Genomic DNA, 19,168 nt, shown 5'->3' on the forward strand with positions numbered 1-19,168 from the left:
AGCAGCACACACAAAAGCCTGGCTCATGTAGACACTGGGATTGGTGGCTGCTGTGAGCAGCAGCAGCAGACAGACAGACAGACATACAGTCAGACAGACATACAGTCAGACAGTCAGACAGTCAGACATACAGTCAGACAGCATGCCCTCTCACACTCTCTCGCTCTCTGATGAAAAGCCCCGCTCTGGTGAGGAACGTGGCACACAGAAACAAAAGCATTTAAGCCATGAAACAACGCCCCTCAGTGACTGACTCATTGTGACTGCAGAGAAAACACAAGACTTAAGACTGTCACACTGTATCTGCTGCTGATGAGATGAGCTCAGCTGGTTTCTTCCCATTTTCATCCCGAGCATCAGCTCTAAACATCTACGATTGCTGTATTAAGACAAAGGACGTAATTTGGGTGTCTCCTGGAAATATCTTGTATAAAAATATATGTAAAAGTGTGTAAAATAATCATGTCGCAACAGGTCTGATGTGCGTTTGAAGTCGCCACAATGAGGGAGCGACAGACAATGAAGGCAACTTGATGCATGTGAAGCGGCTGTAATGCACCGTTTAAGAGAGAGTGATGTGTGTGTGTGTGTGGGTGTGTGTGTGTGTGTGTGTGTGTGTGTGTGTGTGTGTGTGTGTGTGTGTGTGTGTGTGTGTGTGTGTGTGTGTGTGTGTGTGTGTGTGTGTGTGTGTGTGTGTGTGTGTGCAGTCATGCATGGAGGGAAAAAAAAGAAGAAGAAGAAAAGGGCTTGAAGAGGGTAGAGAAAGGGGGTGCAGGGGCCTGCGAGGGAGGGCAACAGACAACCGGGAGAAACTCAGGCAAGACAGTAGGGTGACTTGCAAGGGGGTGACATCATCCCCCATTTGAATAATCCCCCAGCCTGTGAGGCAATTGGCTGCAGCGGGAGAAAGCAGGGTCCCCCTGCTATTCGCTATTCACCCCTTTCAATTTCAGTGTGGCGCGCTTCGGTGACGAATGTTGCCTTCATGGTCTTGCAGAAAGCTCCTGGAAGAAGAAGAAGAAGAAGAAGAAGAAGAAGAAGAAGCAAAGGGTAAGTCATTTTTATTTGTTCAGATTTAAGCTTTCAGCTGCATTTATTGTAGTATTATTATCACTATTTTATTGTTATTCATAAAGGTAAATGGACCTCTGTAATCATACTTACCGGATTAACAATATATATGTTGTTGTCAGTGATGTTTCTATTGAATTTTTTTAATAATACATTATGTCTGTAATGGTTGAACCTAATAAATGTATTTAATTTAAAGCTGCCATATGTAAGAATGAGGCCCAAAACGGTTATTCAAAATACCGAGGACTTTTAGATTTCGTTTTCTGACGTAACTGGCAACCCGTGGTTGCTCTGCAGCTGAGACTCTACTGACTGCAATGATTGGTAGACGGCGGCAGGTGGCGCCACATGCCAGAAACATGATTTCAAAACATAAACATGATTTGCAGTCTGCAAAATATTTTTTTTTATGCAAATATTTTGTCTGTACTGTTGTTGTTGGTGAGTTCAGTTTGTTATATGAACATTATTCCTGAGTCTCTGTGACATATTAGGAGGATTTTATGGCCAGTTGATTTAGATTTATTACATAATGCACCTTTAACTGTTGTATTTCACTTAGGTGTGTAAATACTACTGGGCATAGCTGGAACTAACCTGTAATGGATCCACAGTGAACCGATGACCCCTATTAACATTCGGCGCATTACTTCAGTGTGTGTAGCATGTTAATTATACTCATGTTGAACCTCTAGACACCAAGGAATGATAATGTGCAATAACAGTGCAGGGCCACCATGACTTTATTTGTTTTTAGCAACGCTATAATGAACCAAACAAGTCAGGATTATTTCTCAATCACTTTAGTGAAACACATCCAAATACAGGAAACTGTATACAGTAACATCTCTGCTCTCTATGGTACACTGACCACAGTTTGAGAACCTTACCATCAGTGGTACATTAGCTTCCTCTAGTGGTACTTGGAGGAAAATAATACAGAAATACTGTTATATTTCCCAAAATGTTATGCTATGTTTTTATTTCTTTATCAAATAATTGCATAATCCGCTGCTGGTGAATCATTAGAAGACATGACGGATAATTGGAGCCACAGACCCTTGAACTTGCAATTCGGCTTAGCTGACGCTGCTATGCTAAGCTGTAACCATGGATGTATAATATGAACAGGGTTAAGGTTAGGCTAACCCTAACACACCACGGCGCGCGCACAGCATACTAGCTAGTGGTGCTCGATAAATTCTCACCGGGCAGCACAGGTGGCCTACGCTAGTTCCGTGTTGTAGTTATGTTATCGCATCCTCAAAAATAGAAATATTTCAAAGCGAAACTGAAGTTTATGCATGTTTTAAATAAAAGTAACGTTAATAGATTTTTAAGACCTTTCAAAATTGTATTTAAGACCTTTGATGAGATTTTTGGAGAATTTAAGACATTTTAAGGCCTTAAATTCAGATTATTGGATTTAAGATTTTTTAAGACCCCGCGGATACCCTGATCTCACACTGAAAATATAGCATCTTATGAAAATAATAATGAAAAAAAATCTAATTCTGGGCCGGATTCGACTCTCTGGTGGGCCAGTTTTGGCCCGCGGGCCGTACGTTGTAAAGGGGTGTAGCTAATAACGTGTTTTATTTTATTTTATTTAAACAAAACACGTTATTAGCTTCTTTCTCTTCTTCCGATTTTCTTCACGGGCACCTGAAGGCAGCAGCCCCTCTCCTCCGCCTGTCCATCCATCCGTTCACCGGTCTACGCTGTGTGTGTGTGTGAGTGTGTGTGTGTGTGAGTGTGGTCTGAAGCGTCATTCTCCTCTTTTCTTCCTCTCAGCGTGTGAACGCGCATCACTTGAGAGAAACGGCGCCGGAGACCCACAAGTTTCTTGTCCTTGTCTGTCGGCTCAGTTCGGCTCGGCTCGGCTCGTTCCACTCCGCTGTCTTTTCTTCTTCTTCTTCTCCATTTTTATCCCCACACTCTCCTCCTTCTTCTTCTTCTTCTTCTTCTTTTTTTGTGTGCCGTATCTTTTGTGGCTCGAGGATCCGCTCGGGGTGTTCACGCTAACACTGGGCGTAGCTGGGAGAGAGAATTTTGCTAGCTCTGCCGCTGCACTGACTGACTGACTGGTAAGGACGAGATTGTTTTAGCGGTAGCTAGCATGCTAACGCCACATTAGGTGTCGCGTCTCTAATTGTCATGAATTAAAACTGACTTTGTGCTTCTTTTTGCTGCCTGCTATTGCAAATGTGAGAGCCTCGCGTGTCCTACACGTCATTTACTTGTAGCTGCTAATTTTCCACACACCTAACTTCGCGTAGGAATTATCGCTATATGTCATTATGAATGACTATTTTTTAGCTAAATATGCCACATAAACAGATTTGGTGTTATTTAATACACGTAATGGCTGAACCGTGCTCGCTTTTCACTTCGTCTGGAAAGCGTCTGATGGGGCGGTGGCAGACAGCGTGAGGGAGCTGGAAGAAGTGCTCAGCAGGTCTTTTGGTGTTAATCTAAAGCATATTATATGTTTAAATGAACGCCGTTTAAAAAAAAAAATGTTTACAGGTCACTTTGCCCCTTTTTGAGTGTGAATATTGAGTCTGCTTTGGCTCTTTTTGTGAACTTTTTGTTCCGATCTCGCCTCCCTCTCCATCCTCCATCGCGGGTGCCCATTGTTCTGCGCCGGGGCCCAGTGTTGTGTGAGACATGTTGCAGTCGCCTATAGTAAATGAGCCGATGCTCATACTCACTTTACCCTTTAAACAAGCAGAGTTTACAGTTGAAAGCATTTGTAGAAGCAACAATTCCATCTGATGCTTTTGGAGGTTTAACCCAAAAGAATGTTTTTGGGCCAATTCCAATTCCTATCTTAACCCTCAAACTCAACCCTTAATCTGAACTGGCCCTCAAAACCAAGTGTTGAGGGTTATTTTGTCACCTTAGAAATGAGACACCCCTTAAATGCAGATACGTCTTCAGACTGTAGGGGGCAGAATAACGCGAAAGCTGCGTCCAGTCTGTCAACTCCCAAAAAAGAAGAAGAAGAAGATCGCATTTACGTCAGGATTATTTATTACGATCCGTTTGTCAGTCAAGTTATTAGGTTGTCAGTTAGTTATAAGATGATACTCATACAAATACCACAACCACGGACATATTCAGCTGACAGTTACCACACACCACGGCTTATTGAAAAGTAAACCATAGCAAACCATCGCTTGTCCGCACCGGCCGGCTGTTGACAAAGATCGTAAAATAAAAATAAATGTTGCGCAACAATGACGTCAGTTATCCATAATATGGGCCTAAACTAAGATAATACAATGGTTTTCATCATTTTTATATCTCTATTAACAAAGAAAATACTTAATTTGTAGCGTACTCGTTTCGCTGCTTTCGGCGCCATCTTTGTTATGGCAAAACGCGCAATGCATTCTGGGTAGCCCTTGCTCCCGAGGGTGGTCTCGGAAAATCTCAATATTGAGGGCGTTACAGCCCTTAAACTTGCCCCTCAACTTAATTTTTCTGAGAATCGGGACAACACTTGCACTAGCGGGAGCGCACATTTCTGAGATTGAGGGTTAAGCAAGGAATTGGAATTCGCCCTTTTACAGAGACTTCATCTGGCATGTAATCAGTGGTGATTAATGCCACCCCCCCCCCCCTCAAAAGTGATCAGCTATTGTGGAGTGTGAGTTGAGGCTGGAGGGGGTGCTGCTGTAGCTGAGCCTTTTTTGGTGAGTGAATACAACAAGACAGATTACACTGCTCTCTGCACAACAATAGGGAAGAGAAAAAAAAAAAAAGAAGCGCTGCCAGCTCCCAAAGCCTGTCCAAGAGAGAGCATTTTATAAACGGCAAACATGCAGATATATATATAAAAAAAAAATCTTTATCCTTAACCCACAGCTTCATCCGCTTCCTCCGAGGTGCCACAGACGGCGACATAGATTGTCTCGCGCTTTGTGGCCGCAGTGGGCACGGGTCAGGGCCAATGATGTGGGGTGATCGACCATGGGGTATTGATGTCAGCCTGAGTAAATGGCATCCCAGGGCGACTAATATGAGCACTTTTTTTTTGTGCCGCACAGGGCTTGGAGCCACTTCAGGACCTCTTTAGTCAGAGGTGGGCTAAGCCCCCCCCCCCCCTCCAGCTAGTCCACAGTCCACACCCCCAGTGCGTGGATGAGAGAAAGGCTGACTCACAGTGTTGGTGGATGAGGCAGGGAAATGGAGGACAGACGGGCAGCGTAATGCAATAACGACAAATCAAATTTAGCTGCCATTATAAGAAGCATTCTGTTCTTATGAAGTTATTTTAAAGATTAGGCGGGTGAGGATTATGACCACAAGGATTCTGTGTATGTGTGGAGGATTATTCTTACTATACTGATAAATGTGTAAAAGCCTCAGTTGCGACGTGTGGACTGCACTTTCTTCTGCTTTGTGTTTTTTTTTTAATCATGATTCCTCACTCGCTCTATTGTTATGAGTAGACTACAGTTAATTGGAGGAGCTAGAATAAAGGAGGCGAGTGTCTACGCTGTGAGACAGTGAGAAGAATGAGAGCAGACTGCCACTGTCTGAAACAATCCCTCTCACACAGAGATGCTGGAATCGTGATTCATTTTAAAGCGGGTTAATGATCACTCATTTAGTAGCTTTAATTCATGATAATCAGACTGATAATAAGTGTCATAAATTAGATTTTTAAGTCTTAAGCTCTTAATCATTTCTAATATTGTAGTCAAAGAAATTTAAATTCTATTTTTCTTTAAATTTAAAGAACATTTTTGTCAGATTTGTTAGATAAGTGAGGGTGTTATTTTCACCCCCAAAGTCATAAAATTATAGGTACACAATGACGGTCCTTGGTTTCAGTTCTAGATATTCTAGGTTTTTTGTGTAACTACCTGCATATAATAACTGTCAAAATTTAGATGTACATTTTAATAGAGCTGGAACAATTAAGCGATTATTAATCGATTACTTAAGTTAATCGTCAACTATTTTGATAATCGATTAATCGGTTTGAAGCTTTTTTTTCATGATTAAAACGAGATCTCTGATAGTTTTAGCTTCTTAAATGTGAATATTTTCTTTGTTTCTTTGCTCCACGTAACAAAGAAATTGTTAAAACTAAAATCGACAGATTAATCGATTACGGAAATAATCGTTGGTTGCAGCTCTACCCAACATTGTGAGAACATACGTGAAGGTTATCACCAGATAATGAATTCCAAATAGAATGTCTTTCATGAGCTTGTCTTTTAGGGGCAATTTAAATTTTAATGACCTGTTTTACCCCCCAGCTGGCTCCTTGACCCCTGCCTCAGTCTTGAGAGAGGGAGATGATTGTTGCATTAATAGATCTCTGTATTAGTTTGTGCTTAGCCTAAGGACTGGTGTTGGGGTGTGTGTGTGTGTGTGTGTGACTCAGAATGAAACCCCCTCCCCAGCTTTCAGTTGTGACAAGGGCAAGCCTGTGCTTTTGGTCATCCACTGGCTTCTTTTCAGCCTGAACCTCGTGACCCTTGCTCTTTAAAAAGCCCTGGCAACGGCGGCACAATAATGTCTTGTTTTGAGATTATCAAAACAGCAACAGAAACTGTGTGTTTGGCATGCGTTTCCGCCGCTGTTTTCTGGGTGATTGAGGTTTGCAGGAAACCACCAGGGGCACCACGGTCAATTTGCACAGCGAAGATAAAGCAGAGATAAACTTCCCCCCGTCGCCTGTGCTCGCAGTCACAGTAGCGGCCGGCGGTGTCACAGTTGTCGGGGCATGCAGTTGGCAACTGGCGGCGCGTGGCTTTTGAGGCTGCATTTTGCCAGCAGCTGCAGTAATTTTCTGTGTTTGGACGCTCTGAATTCCTCTGGTGGGAGGATGGATAATGGATGTGGTTCACAGCCCTGTTGCTAGGCTTCAAGACCAAAATTTTTATGGCACAGCGTGGTTGTTTGGTGTGATGCAGCCTTGGAGATGGTAAAATGCGGCCAAAATGACGTTTTCTGTCAGAAATCCACCATCTTGTATTTATGCTGGCGTTGCTGTACGTCTACTGGTTTGGCCTGGTGTCTGATGAGGTCATAATTATTCTGGAGGATGCCCAGCGTGCCCTCACCATCGCCCAGTGTGGAATGACAGGCATTTGTGCCAGACACTGTTGCTGACACAATGATAGACTACTTATATTATACGCAGCTGTAGAGGCCAATTTGTTAGCCTGTCATTTCAATTTCTCTTGGCGATATTGAAACCGAGTCTGGCGTTCTCCGTGCACGTGTTTGTATGCTGTAAGGATACGCCATTATCTCTGTGTGAAATGTTAAATGTACTTGGTCAGATCGGCATTTTAAGAGCGGCCGTTTCCTCCAAAAAGCTGTAAGTTAGTAGGTGTTAGCGTGGTCAGCCGCTCAACCTGTCCGTCTTCCTTTGAGAGATTGGATTCCATCTGGAACGTGCCTCGTTGCACTTCAAACGCGATGACATAATCCTCTTACGGACACGGCCCGTCCCGCTCCTACTTTGTGTTCATGTGTCCGTGTCTCTCGTGCAGTATCTCAAGAGAGCACCAGAGCCTCTCGGGCGTGTTGCTGCCACTCCACGTCCAGATGCCTCGGTTCTGCCCTCTTCCTCCGTCTCTGTATCTGCTCTATCTGGTGTCAGTGATCCAAGCCACCAGCTGGTCCTGGGCTGGCCTGATCTCATTTACCCCCAGAGAGGAGCTTGTTTGTGGGCAGACGGCCCATTATGGAGATGATCCAGCAGCTCTTCAAGTTACAAATTAGCCTTAGATTCTCTGTTGGGTCCTCTACAGTATGTCGCCTCTTGTCTTGTTGTTTCTTACTCTTACCCCCCACCCCTCCATTTTTTTATCGTCCTCTCCTATAACCTTGTCACTGCCATCTCTCTCTTATCTCCCAGGGGAGCTCGGACTAACAGCATCAGAGGAACCTGCCTAATGCACTTCCTCTGTCTCTCTCTTTCCTGCCCATCTGTGTAGATGCTCCCCACTTTCTTCTGTCCAATCAATATCCACGCAGTTTAGCTCTGCACTTCCCTGCTGGTCGTTACCCTGTAGGCAGTGGCGCTCAGCCAGGCTGTAGTAGAGTCCTCACTGGTGGGGCCTTTTTGTTTTGGGGCTGATGGGCCCTCCAGCCTTGCCCTCCCCACAGTATTGTCTAGTTTCTGGGACATACTGAGGCGTCTGTTTCTGCTGCTTTGCTCTTGGGCTTCTCTATGCTCCTCTTGCTCTCTGTCCCTGTAGCTGTGTACTGTTTGAGGACAGTCAAGTCCAACTGTAGGAGATTAGCATCTCTTTGTCCAGAGTTAACAAGATCTGCCATGTGTTTATCAGCTGTCCCCAGGGGGCCGAGTTTCTCAGAGAGTGGACACACCATGGGAGGGCCGAGTCTGTATGTATGCATTGTGTGCATCAACTGGTGATGGTGGCGTGAATGCACACTACGTACAGCCTTATGAACTATGATTGGCTTTGTAATTCTTCATCACCAGTGCTGGACCTTATAACCCTCTTGATGATTTGTTTGTTTTTGCACTACTTCAGTATGTGGAGCTTAATTAACAAAGATTTGTTTTGTCTCTTTATAGGCTTATAATCCCTTAATTTCAATTAAGTATTCACCTGAGAACATTGTGTGAGAACCTCCAAAGAGTCCTGCGGATTAGTGCCAACCTTTCCTGATCACATGTTTGCGTGATCCAGGTGTCTGTCACACAATCTGCTGTCTCTCTCTCTCTCTCACACACACACACACACACACACACACACACACACACACACACACACACACACACACACACACACACACACACACACACACACACACTAGCAGCCAAGTAAACAACAGACACAGAGCAAGACTTGTTCCTTCCTCTCAGCGGGGCCTTTGTCCTGCCTCAGTTTGTCTTGTTGAGCATCGCAGCAGCCCACTGACCCACTGGACATCACTGTGAAGGAATGACAGTACTACAAAGTTTTAAGGATTTCAGTGTGGGAGTTGACTTGGTGTATGTTGTTGAGGTCCCTCTGTCTGGATAAGTAATGGAATTGGAAGACATCTTATCTTCATCTGAGGTTACATTTGTAAGTTTTCATTCAGCTGTTTTGTGTGTCTTCTAGTCTAGTTCTATTGCATGCTAAAATATCAGTGTCTAACACCACAGTTTCTCATTATCCAGCTTGAGTAACCCACCTTCTTTCACTCTTGGTTTACTGACACACTCACTTGCCCCTGCTTGCTGACCTCTCCCACTCTTTGTGGTGAACACCATGGAGAGCAGAGGGCTTTGTTTTGAGTTTATTTGTGTACAGGACAGCGGCAGCTTTCTGACCTCACAGGTCAGTGGTGTGTTTGGGCAGTGTGAAAGCTAAAGCTGTGATTAGCATCAAGTCAATTGAGGCGGTGATGTTAGTGGTAACCCCCATGGAGAATTCTTCTCCAGATTTGTGTGCCTTCCACATTACCCGGTTGGTTTTTGAGTGCTGAAAACAATCGAGAGACATTTGAAAATGCTGGCGTCTCAGTTTTAGTCTTGACGGGCAGGAACTAAGACCTATGGGAATGATGAGAGTGTTACATTCACTTCCTGATTGGTTTTGACTGTTGGCCATGGATGGAAAAAAAAAAAAAAGCATAATAGCTGCAGAGGATAGATGCCCATGATACCTGGAGGGTCATCTGGTAAACAACACATATCGTTATTGTCTGAAAACTCTATACACTCTATAAACTATACATCAACAGTATAGGATAGTAGTAGTATAGTGCAAGCCCACCATTTCATGTTTTAATCAACATTTTTCTGATTACTGGTGCTTAGGAGCTTCCTCCGGAGATCAGCCATGATGATGTGTGCTGAAGCTGAGGAGGAGTTGTTGGTGACATACGGAGCAAACCTTTTAGTGGCTTTGGGGAGAGAGAGTCTGTGGTTGTGGACATGGTGGGCAGAAGTGACGCATCATCTTTGAAATGGTTTGCTGTGATCCTGTGAGTGCTGTTACATAAGTCCTTTACAGTCATGACAGAAGAGTCCCTTCCTTTACAGACAGGATGGATGTCTTCTTCTTTAATCGTTGTATATGTTGCTATAATTGATGGCAACTGTTTGTGTAGCGCTGGTGTTTTGCCAGGAAGTGGCTTAGCGTAAATGAAACATGGTGCGACGGGGAGTGGTAGCTTTACATATTTGCTTTTGATTCACTTATCTAAGCAACAAAGATGGATCTCTCTCTCCTTGTCAGTTCCTGTTGCACTTCTCCTCTTGAATTTACATCTATGCCCCTCTTCCAGCCATTTACCTCACCGCCAGAATATCCCTCCATTATCTATACAGTTCATCCTTTGAGTGTTTTTTGCGATATAAGTAGGAGGAAAATCTTAGCTGACACGAGGTAAGTGATAGGGTACAGGGTGCGTCTGTGGGAGGATGTCAGAGAAAACCCATGCATGGCAGAATCCTTGCAGAAATTCTCTGGTTGGTGTGAGCTACCACACATGATGTGATGTTTTAATAGCGAACTAACCGATTCGCTTATTGATCTCAGCTTAAACGTCCATAGTCCCATGTGTGTCGATTTTAAATTGGAGCAAACGTAAGTGGGTGTTGGACTGTTGTTTAAATGAGACATTTAATGAGACGTTGGTCATCGATCATTATCTGTGGTCGGCCTACATTCAGTTGATCAAAAGGATACTTATGTGTCTGTGTAGCTGGAGATAATGGTGGAGACTGGACTGAGAAGACATGCTGTTGTGATCTGGGATGAATAGACAATGTACGGCCCTGTGCCAGAGTGGGGCATCTTGTGTCTGACATTGCACCCATTGCAGGGAGCCCAAGAAATAGGCACCCTGAGTTAAATCACGTTGGTTTGTAAGAGCCTTATCCAAATGTAGGTGGTACTGTAACCTTTTTGCACTATACGCAAATTGTTTTGTACCTGAATGTTGATGGCTTTGTTACTTACCTTTTTAGCACAAAACTAGCAGCTATTTCAATAAATAAGTGCAAAATAATGTATAACATTTTGTATCTATTTGTATCCGTTTACTGTACATGCAACATGCAGCTGACCGGCCCACTGGCCGTGGTCACGGTCACAAGTAAAATCAGCCAACTTAACCCATGAGCATGAACGCAGTAAATAATAATAGCATGATTAAATAATTGAAGTACCTCCGCAGAGTTGTGCTCCTTCCAACGATGAGCTAGGAACTCCGTGTATTTTCTAAATGTATGACAGACTATCGTAAAATCAATTTCCTCACAAAAAAGCATTAAAACGATATTTGAGTGTGTTATGGTTTAATTCATTGTGCCCTAATCGGTAAAAGTAAATGAACAGCTGAAGCTGCTTGAATTTGTCTGCCATTTGGCATTTGTTTTTCTCCGCCTATGAGGAGTGCTTTGCAAATTCAACATTGGCTGTGTCCCATGAAGGATGACGGTTTATTAGCAGTGTCAAAGAGCAAACACTGCTGCAAAGTATCCAGTGTTAGCTGCTTGCGGAGATGAAAGCATGTCAATTACAGGGTCAGAGGCCGATGAACGCTCATTAAAAGTGCCTCCAAAACCAGCTCTGGCAAACTAAGGTTCTCACACCTCAGCATCTCTGCGGCCCTGCTTTGAAGCTTCTATTCTTATTATTTATGACAGGAGTAATTATATCGAGCTTGCATGAGTAAATGCCACCATTAGCTATAGGGTGATATCGGCCACAAAAGCTCACTTTCTTTTTGCATCTTTTCTGCCATCTCCCCTCCCCGACCCCCACCATGGCTTCCTTCCCCCCACAATCCCTCTCTTTGACTACTATTTAGAGTAGGCCCCGGGGATAGAAGAAGGCTCACAGAATGCATGTGTGAGTGAGTGTGTGTGTGTATACGCAGTTGTGTACTGTGAAAGCAGAGTCCAGATTCTACCACAGCAATTTGAACATGGTCTGTAACGGTTGGCTGACTAAAGAGGGCCAGCCCCCACACACACACACACACACACTTTGATTCCAGCTTGTGTGTTGAGAAGGCGAAGAGTCTTTTGTTTCAAGCTGACAGCGGTTGTGATTAGACGTGAACATGCACCACAGCCCACAAGCAGATTCCGCATTAACATTTAGCTTAATTACCGGCTTTGCATCTGCTTTAATTTTCATCTGCATAGAAGATCTCAGCAGCTACCCCTTTACACTCTATTCATGAGCTGTTTTTTAAATGCAGCCTCTGTTATTTTTAACCGGAATGGTTAATGCATGTGTGCTGGTACACACACACACACACACAGTAGTAGGTCAAAGTAGCAGTGTTTAAACACTGTGTGTTGATGACCCGATTTATTTAAGAACAGCATCTTTGTGTCTAGACGGTCAGAAAAGCTTAGATCCCTCTGTGGAGCTGGATGCCTTCCAGATATTGATAGTATTGGCACCGTGGAGAGAGCCTGGGATACACATAAAACAGTTGAGCTCACACACGTTTTTGTTTATGTCCCATTGTGGGTATTACGAAGGGATAATGACCAGAAGGATGATCTCACCGAACGGAGCTAGCTTGTCCATCATTAGCCCTCCTACTTTGAAGCCTATTAACTGTAATAATAATGACATCAACAACAGGAGGAACTGGAAAGTGCTCCGAGAGAGCTTACCTCTATTAGTACTTGCTTCTACCAACAACCAACCCTTTTTTTACACCAGCATAGCGACTTAAAAATGATTTCATAGTGAGTTGTGCAGCGGTATTATTGCAGTTAAGCCAAACATTAAACATTAGCCAATAGACAAACATTGCCTCGCTATCACTGTGCTGGAAACACAAGCCCGGATGAAGGTTTACTGTTCCACGGTGAGCTGAACTACTCTTAGTAGAAATGTAGCTCTGGGCTTCAAAGTGTAGTCTGAAGGTTTAGGATTCAATTTACTCAACTAGATTTAGGTCATTGTTTGGGTTTAGGCATTAAGTTGCGATGTTGAGATAAGATAGAACATATGTCAGTGAGTGTCCCCCACAAAGATCTACACAAAAGTGTGTGTATGTGTTCCAAAGTCCAGTCCACTGCCTCTGGTTTTTGTGTGGGTTTCTTTTGTTCTCAGTGACTGTGTAGCTCATCATTGAGGCTTGCAGGGAATTTGGAGTGGGACGTTGCTTGGAAGCTGCAACCACATGACTCGGACACTTTGGCCACCAAGCACATTTTTGCAAAGTTAACGACATTCAAAAAGTTTACAGTGAAAATCCGCTAAAAACAACAAAACAGTAGAGAGTAGAGACTCGCACTTTGCTACCACGCAGCTCTGATTAATCAGCTATTGTTTTTAGCCCGTTGAATCAGGCATGTGTGTGTGTTTTTTGTTTAGACCACACTAGCTCGGGGCAGCTGATAGACACCGTCCAGCTGTTTGGTTGGATGTAATTATTATGACCGGAAATTATTTTCAGATTGAAGCAATTTTATGCTCTAAACATTTTCACACAGTGCATGGTGCCGAAAATCACACATGTTTTGAAATGAACTTAATGTAGCTGACAAAGCCATCTGTTCGGGGAAAATTTGTGCACAAACTCACAGACCATTATGTCTCAGGTCATTGAATTCATTTTGTCCCACATGGGTTTAAAAATGCCTGTTTGTGTGTTACAGCCTGGTTTGTAGCCTTGGCAAAACCGTAGTTGGTGTTGGAGTGGATTTCCCGGAGCCAATATGTGTTCTTTTTCCATTGTTTCTTTCGAGGAAAGTGTTGAGACTGTTGGGGTGTAGTGTGAATTTTACCTTGGAAACGAGCTAAAAGCTTCTGTCAGTGATGTCGTCTTTAGGCTATCCTCCTCTCAGTTGCTCTAGTTAACATTCCCCTCTCTGCTCCTCCCTACGTTACGCCATGAACACGTTTGGCAAGAGGAGATCTGTAGTCGCTGACAAACGAGCCGAGAGGACCACCTCTCTGTGGAGAGTTCTAGCTAGTGATTGGACAAAGTGGTGTGGGATACCTAATAATTGAACACTTATCCTTTTAAGTATTTAAATAAATGACCGCAGCTTCAATGCCACACTTGATTCATTCTGATTTATTCATGTCAGTTTGGTTTGTGCAATTTAATGCTACTAAAACTATCATCCAGACTATCATTCACGCTCTGGAAATTAACTTACTTATTTACGGTTTGATCCTGTCCTAACGGCCCCGTCAGTCCCTTTAACTATCCTCAATCTAATTATGTTAATGAAAACCTGTAATTAGTATTAGTGGGCTGAAGACTCAGTTGGGCGATCCAGTTGGGTTACCACCTGTAGTAATTAGCAATGGAATCTAATACAATATAAAGCTGCTGCAACACACCCAAGGTGCTGTGCCTTAAACCAAGGAATTATGTCTGTCTTACGCATGAAGATCTCACATTGCTCTTTATAATTTAGGTTACAACCCACAGAAGCCCAATAGTTTAGAGCAGGGCTATTCAACTAAGATTTCCGGAGGGCCAGCTTTTCGGAAGGCTGTTCAGCCAGTGGGCCGGTCAGCTGCATGTTGCATGTACAGTAAACGGATACAAATAGATACAAAATGTTATACATTATTTTGCACTTATTTATTGAAATAGCTGCTAGTTTTGTGCTAAAAAGGTAAGTAACAAAGCCATCAACATTCAGGTACAAAACAATTTGCGTATAGTGCAAAAAGGTTACAGTACCACCTACATTTGGATAAGGCTCTTACAAAATTAGAGGTAACAATATAAACAACATTAAGGTGCAATGGCCACAATAGGCTATTTTTGCAGAAATATAAGCAACAGTACCAATAATATTCAGGTACAGTTGGCTCATAGTGCAAACAATATTATGCAAAATATTCTGGTACATACATAGGCTGCCTACAATTACAGCTGTACTAGTATTTGCCAAAAAGGGACACAAAGTGTCACAAAGTGCAAGAATAGGCGAAGCTATGGTTTGTTTGGCTTTTTAATAATACATTCATTATGTATGGGTTAATGGGCCGGTCCAAATTGCCTGAAGAGCCTGATCTGGCCCCCAGGCCTTAAGTTGAACAGCCTTGGTTTAGAGAGTACGTTGGATCATTTTCTGTCTGCTGCAGTGAAAAAGCCGACACGCAGCTTGGTTCACCTTCAGTTTCTGTGGAGACGAAATGAAAAAGTGGGCTCCTGTCCTTGTGTGTGTGTGTGTGTGTGTGTGTAGCCTGTTTATGCTCACCACTGACTGATGGTCCAAGTGATGCGGGGCCGGCTAAATGAGCAATAGAGCCAGAGCGAGAAGTGCAATCTCACAGCTGTCTGGAGACTTGCAGGAGAGAGAAATGTTCCTCTGGCAGTGGGTGTGCAATCTGGATTTATCACTCTGACCAACATGTGTGTGGGTGTTTGTGTATCTGCACACCCACACACACACGCAATAATGTAGGGCACTGTGAAGAACAGCAGTCAGATGCTTTAAACTACTGTGGGCAGAGAGTCTGAAAGATAGAGGAGGGGATGATGATTAGGCAGCTTTAATTCCTGCCTCACTGTGTGGTTGTCTCCTGCGTTAAAATGGGTTCTTAGTCAAGTACTTTTAGTAGAGATCTTGAAGTATGAAATCAGTGGAGTTTGATGCATGACCGGATATCTGGGATCTGTTAGTCAGGCAAATTAAAATTGTCCTAATCTCAATCACAGCCTAAAATCAGCAGTAATAATACACACAGACATTCAGGTTGACTACTCATTCATATATTCTATTTATGTGTTCCCCCTCTGCAGTTGTTGATTTTACGCTGCTGTTTCTTCTTTTATGTGTGTAACTGATATGTCTGGTGATGCGTATTAGTCAAGAGTCAAATTTTCCATTGCAATGTTCTCACAGTCTTAATGCGCGCTGTTGTTTTGTGCAAAAGTAGTACGTTCCATTCAGAGATGATGACTTTTCACATACATAAAGTGCACTATTTACATTTTGTTCACTGTTTCATACCAAACAAAACACTTGGCTTTCATTCTGCCTTTACTGGCTTTACTTGAACCGCTACAGAAGTTGCAGGAACACAGAAATGTCGTCGTTCAAGTTCTGCAACATGATCATAGGTTGCTGTCATCTTTCCTGCCACCGTTTCAGACTATAACAAAAATGCTGTCTTCTGCCGTGTATGAGCTGACCTCCTGGTCAATGATTTAGGGAAACTGCTTGGTCTGGTCCCGAAATAGCGCTGACTTTGCTGTTTTCTTCTGGGGAGTGTGATGAGGAAGTCTCTCTGGGGTTCTGTCGATGGCCCAGCTCCTCCTGCTTCACTGCACTGCCAGTAACTGCAAAACATTATAAATAATGTGTAATTTATGCTCAAGAGAGTGTGTGTGATGAGGTCCTTGGAGGCAAGAGGCTACATCCAAAAAGGCAGGGATTTGAACTTTGGGTCAAGGACTGTAACTCTCTGGATTCTCACATGTCAGGGTCTATGGAACAGGTATTTTACTTTGCTTCTTTGATGGCTTCGTCCTCATGTTCAGGTGCCATGAATTTGAGGATCATTTTCTTGAGAGGCAGGATCATTGAGATCAGTTTAAATAGCTGAACCACTTCCTTTGCCAGTTTCATTTCACTCTTTGTTAATATGACAATGTCTGTGACAGAACACTGACTTGTCCATCACTGCAGAGTAGATTGCAGGCTGCTGCTTCACCTTCAACATTCAAGCGTGCACGCCATGTACTAGCACGTTGAGATGTCCTAGACTCTCAAGACATCTCAAGGAATTACCTTGTTAACAAAGTACGTCCAGGAGGGCACAGTATGTAATGTGGCTCAAGCTTTTCAATAGGTGGTAAAATTCCACGTCAATCACTCCGTCGCTGCCATGGTCGATGATGCTCAATCCAAAATGGTCCCACGCACAGCGGATTTAAAAGAAGACAGTGGACCTTCAAACGTTTTATTTTCACCTCCACTCGCCATTCTCTGCTAAAATCAACTCTGCAATGTTTGCCTTCCGCTTCATTTCCCTAGAGTTTAGATTCTCTATATGCCGGGCCGGGTTGCGCTCTTGATCAAGCATTTGTGTTTTTTCTCCCTCGTCGTGTTTGCGCGGTATGTTATAGCACGTCGTATTGTGTGAAGGTGTAAAAACCTGCGGCCGTGAACGCATCATTTAAAAACCAGGAAGTGTTTTGTCATTAGCAAAATGCGTTCATCGAAGCGGAGCTCAGCGGCTCTGTTATTGTTGTAAATTAGACTGTGGTAGCAGGTACATCAAGCTCCTGCTGTGGGGAGGACCTGGACGTACATGTACGTGTAAGAAAGTTAGTTCCAAGTATATTAAACTGTTCATTTAGGACAAGATTACCCACATTTAGCGTCCGTTCTAAAACAAAAATATCAATTCTCTGTCCCAAACTTATTCTCCCACTTCCCCCCACACTTGTCACCAGTCCCTCTCCTAACAGCTATGACTCGCTGCAACATAATTAAACCAACTGTCCACATTTTGGAACCTCACTGGCATTTAAATGCCTCTTGTGAACGGGTGCGGCATCAGTCGCTCCTTTTTGCATCTCCACGTTGCCTCCCTGTCAGCCTCCTCGGCTGGTTTAGGTCTGCAGCCTGTTGCACTGGCTGTGTGTGTGTGTCTGGGTTTATGTCTTGTTTGGGATACATAGATCCCACATTTTTTTGTTGTTGCTGTCTCTTATTCCCCCTCTGGCTCAGCTCAGCTGCTCTGGCCATCTGTGCAAAAGCAAACAGAGAACAGAGGGATGGAAGGAGAGTGGGAGCTGTGGGGGAAGAACCAAATCAAGGAGGGAAGAGTGGCCGAGAGAAAGGGAGGATCAGGGGGATAATCAAAGAGGTCCTTTTGACGTGAAATTTAGTCCAGAGAATGAGTAAAGGATGACCAAAGAGGCAAATAAAGACGGTGATGCGTGTTAGAATTGTTTCCAGGAAGCTAGCAGCACAAAGATGACGCCTGTCCTAATCTAGGAATAGGACGGTGAGTGTGTGGATACAAGTTTAGGTCAGTGGAAACTGGGATGACTTAGCGACGTCTGGATTTTACAGTCCGACCGGCAATCTTCAGCCAGCAGTGAGCTCATTTTTTACGTCTTGTTATTTTCCTCGTCTCCTTTCTCCCCCTCTGTCCCTCAGTGTCCCACCTTCTCGTTCTGTTCCCATGCTCCATAGGCCAAACCTCTTCCTCTGGGCCAGCCTCTGTGTTTGCCTCAGAGTTTGTCTCACCAGAGCCTCCTGCACGGCCAACTCCTTGCTCTGTTTGTAAACTTTGACAGCACAGTTTCCTGCTGCTACTCCCCCTCTTCCTGACTACAACTTGGAAAACAAATCTCTTTCCTCCTCCCTCCTTTTTTTTATTTCAAAGGTCCTGAATGGGGACATTAGACAGTCGTCTGGTGTAGGCAGTGGATTGCAGGATGTTGTATCACAGTCGGTTGCCCTTTAGCAGGCCTCGTATGCTTCACGTCCCAATTTCGTGTGTCTCTGACATCTTTGTTTATGACTAATGAGTCAAACCGTCTTCAGGCTTGTTGTTCATGACTTGACCCATATGTCGGTTCCTCACCTTACTTTTCTTTTTAAAAAAAATATAATAATTGAAAGTGTTAACATTACCGCTGAGAAACTTAAAACTAGTGGAGGGTAACACTAGATTAAAACTAGTCTTCCACGCTAGTCACTTTGGTGCCATGGGAACCATTTGCAACTGCATTGAAATTAATGAAGCCTGTGTGTACAATGTGTTGTTCCAGCAGTAGTCATGTTTTCCGTCATGAGCTTTTCCTTTTTGAGGCCCCTGAGACATCCCACACACATTCAACTGATCATAAAATGTGTTGATCTGTTTGTTTATCCTGAAGGCCCCGAGTGTGACTTATGAAAGTGATCCATTTTTATAGCCACTTATGTTTGTGTGCACGTCTCCTCTCAGCTGCTTATTTAAATATATATTTCAGTGTGTGTGTGTGTGAAATGCTGGTGCTGTGGAAAGACAGAAACCGTTAGTTTATCTGATTTCCAACAGCATTCCTGAGGCCGTCTTTCAATAGCAGAGAGACGATAGCAAACAGCTTGTCGTGTCTGGTCTTGCTGTCGTCTAACAGTGTTGTACCGTCTGTTTTC

General features: G+C 43.6%; 1 protein-coding gene across 3 annotated transcripts in view; it reads left to right on the plus strand.

The window, feature by feature from the left end:
* Nucleotides 1–2,910: 2,910 nt before the first annotated feature.
* prr36b (proline rich 36b) overlaps nucleotides 2,911–19,168 on the plus strand; it is a 31,860-nt gene continuing 15,602 nt past the window's right edge. For 2 of the 3 annotated variants that reach the window (XM_083896987.1, XM_083896988.1), the window contains exon 1: nucleotides 2,911–3,161. The gene's annotated coding sequence lies outside the window, so the exon portion shown is untranslated. Of the gene's footprint in view, nucleotides 3,162–18,057; nucleotides 18,120–19,168 lie in introns of those variants that run through there. The other variant, XM_083896989.1, reaches the window with a different exon arrangement.

This window comes from Microchirus variegatus (assembly GCF_963457635.1).
Source record: "Microchirus variegatus genome assembly, chromosome: 10".
In the NCBI taxonomy this organism is placed as follows: Eukaryota; Metazoa; Chordata; class Actinopteri; order Pleuronectiformes; family Soleidae; genus Microchirus; species Microchirus variegatus.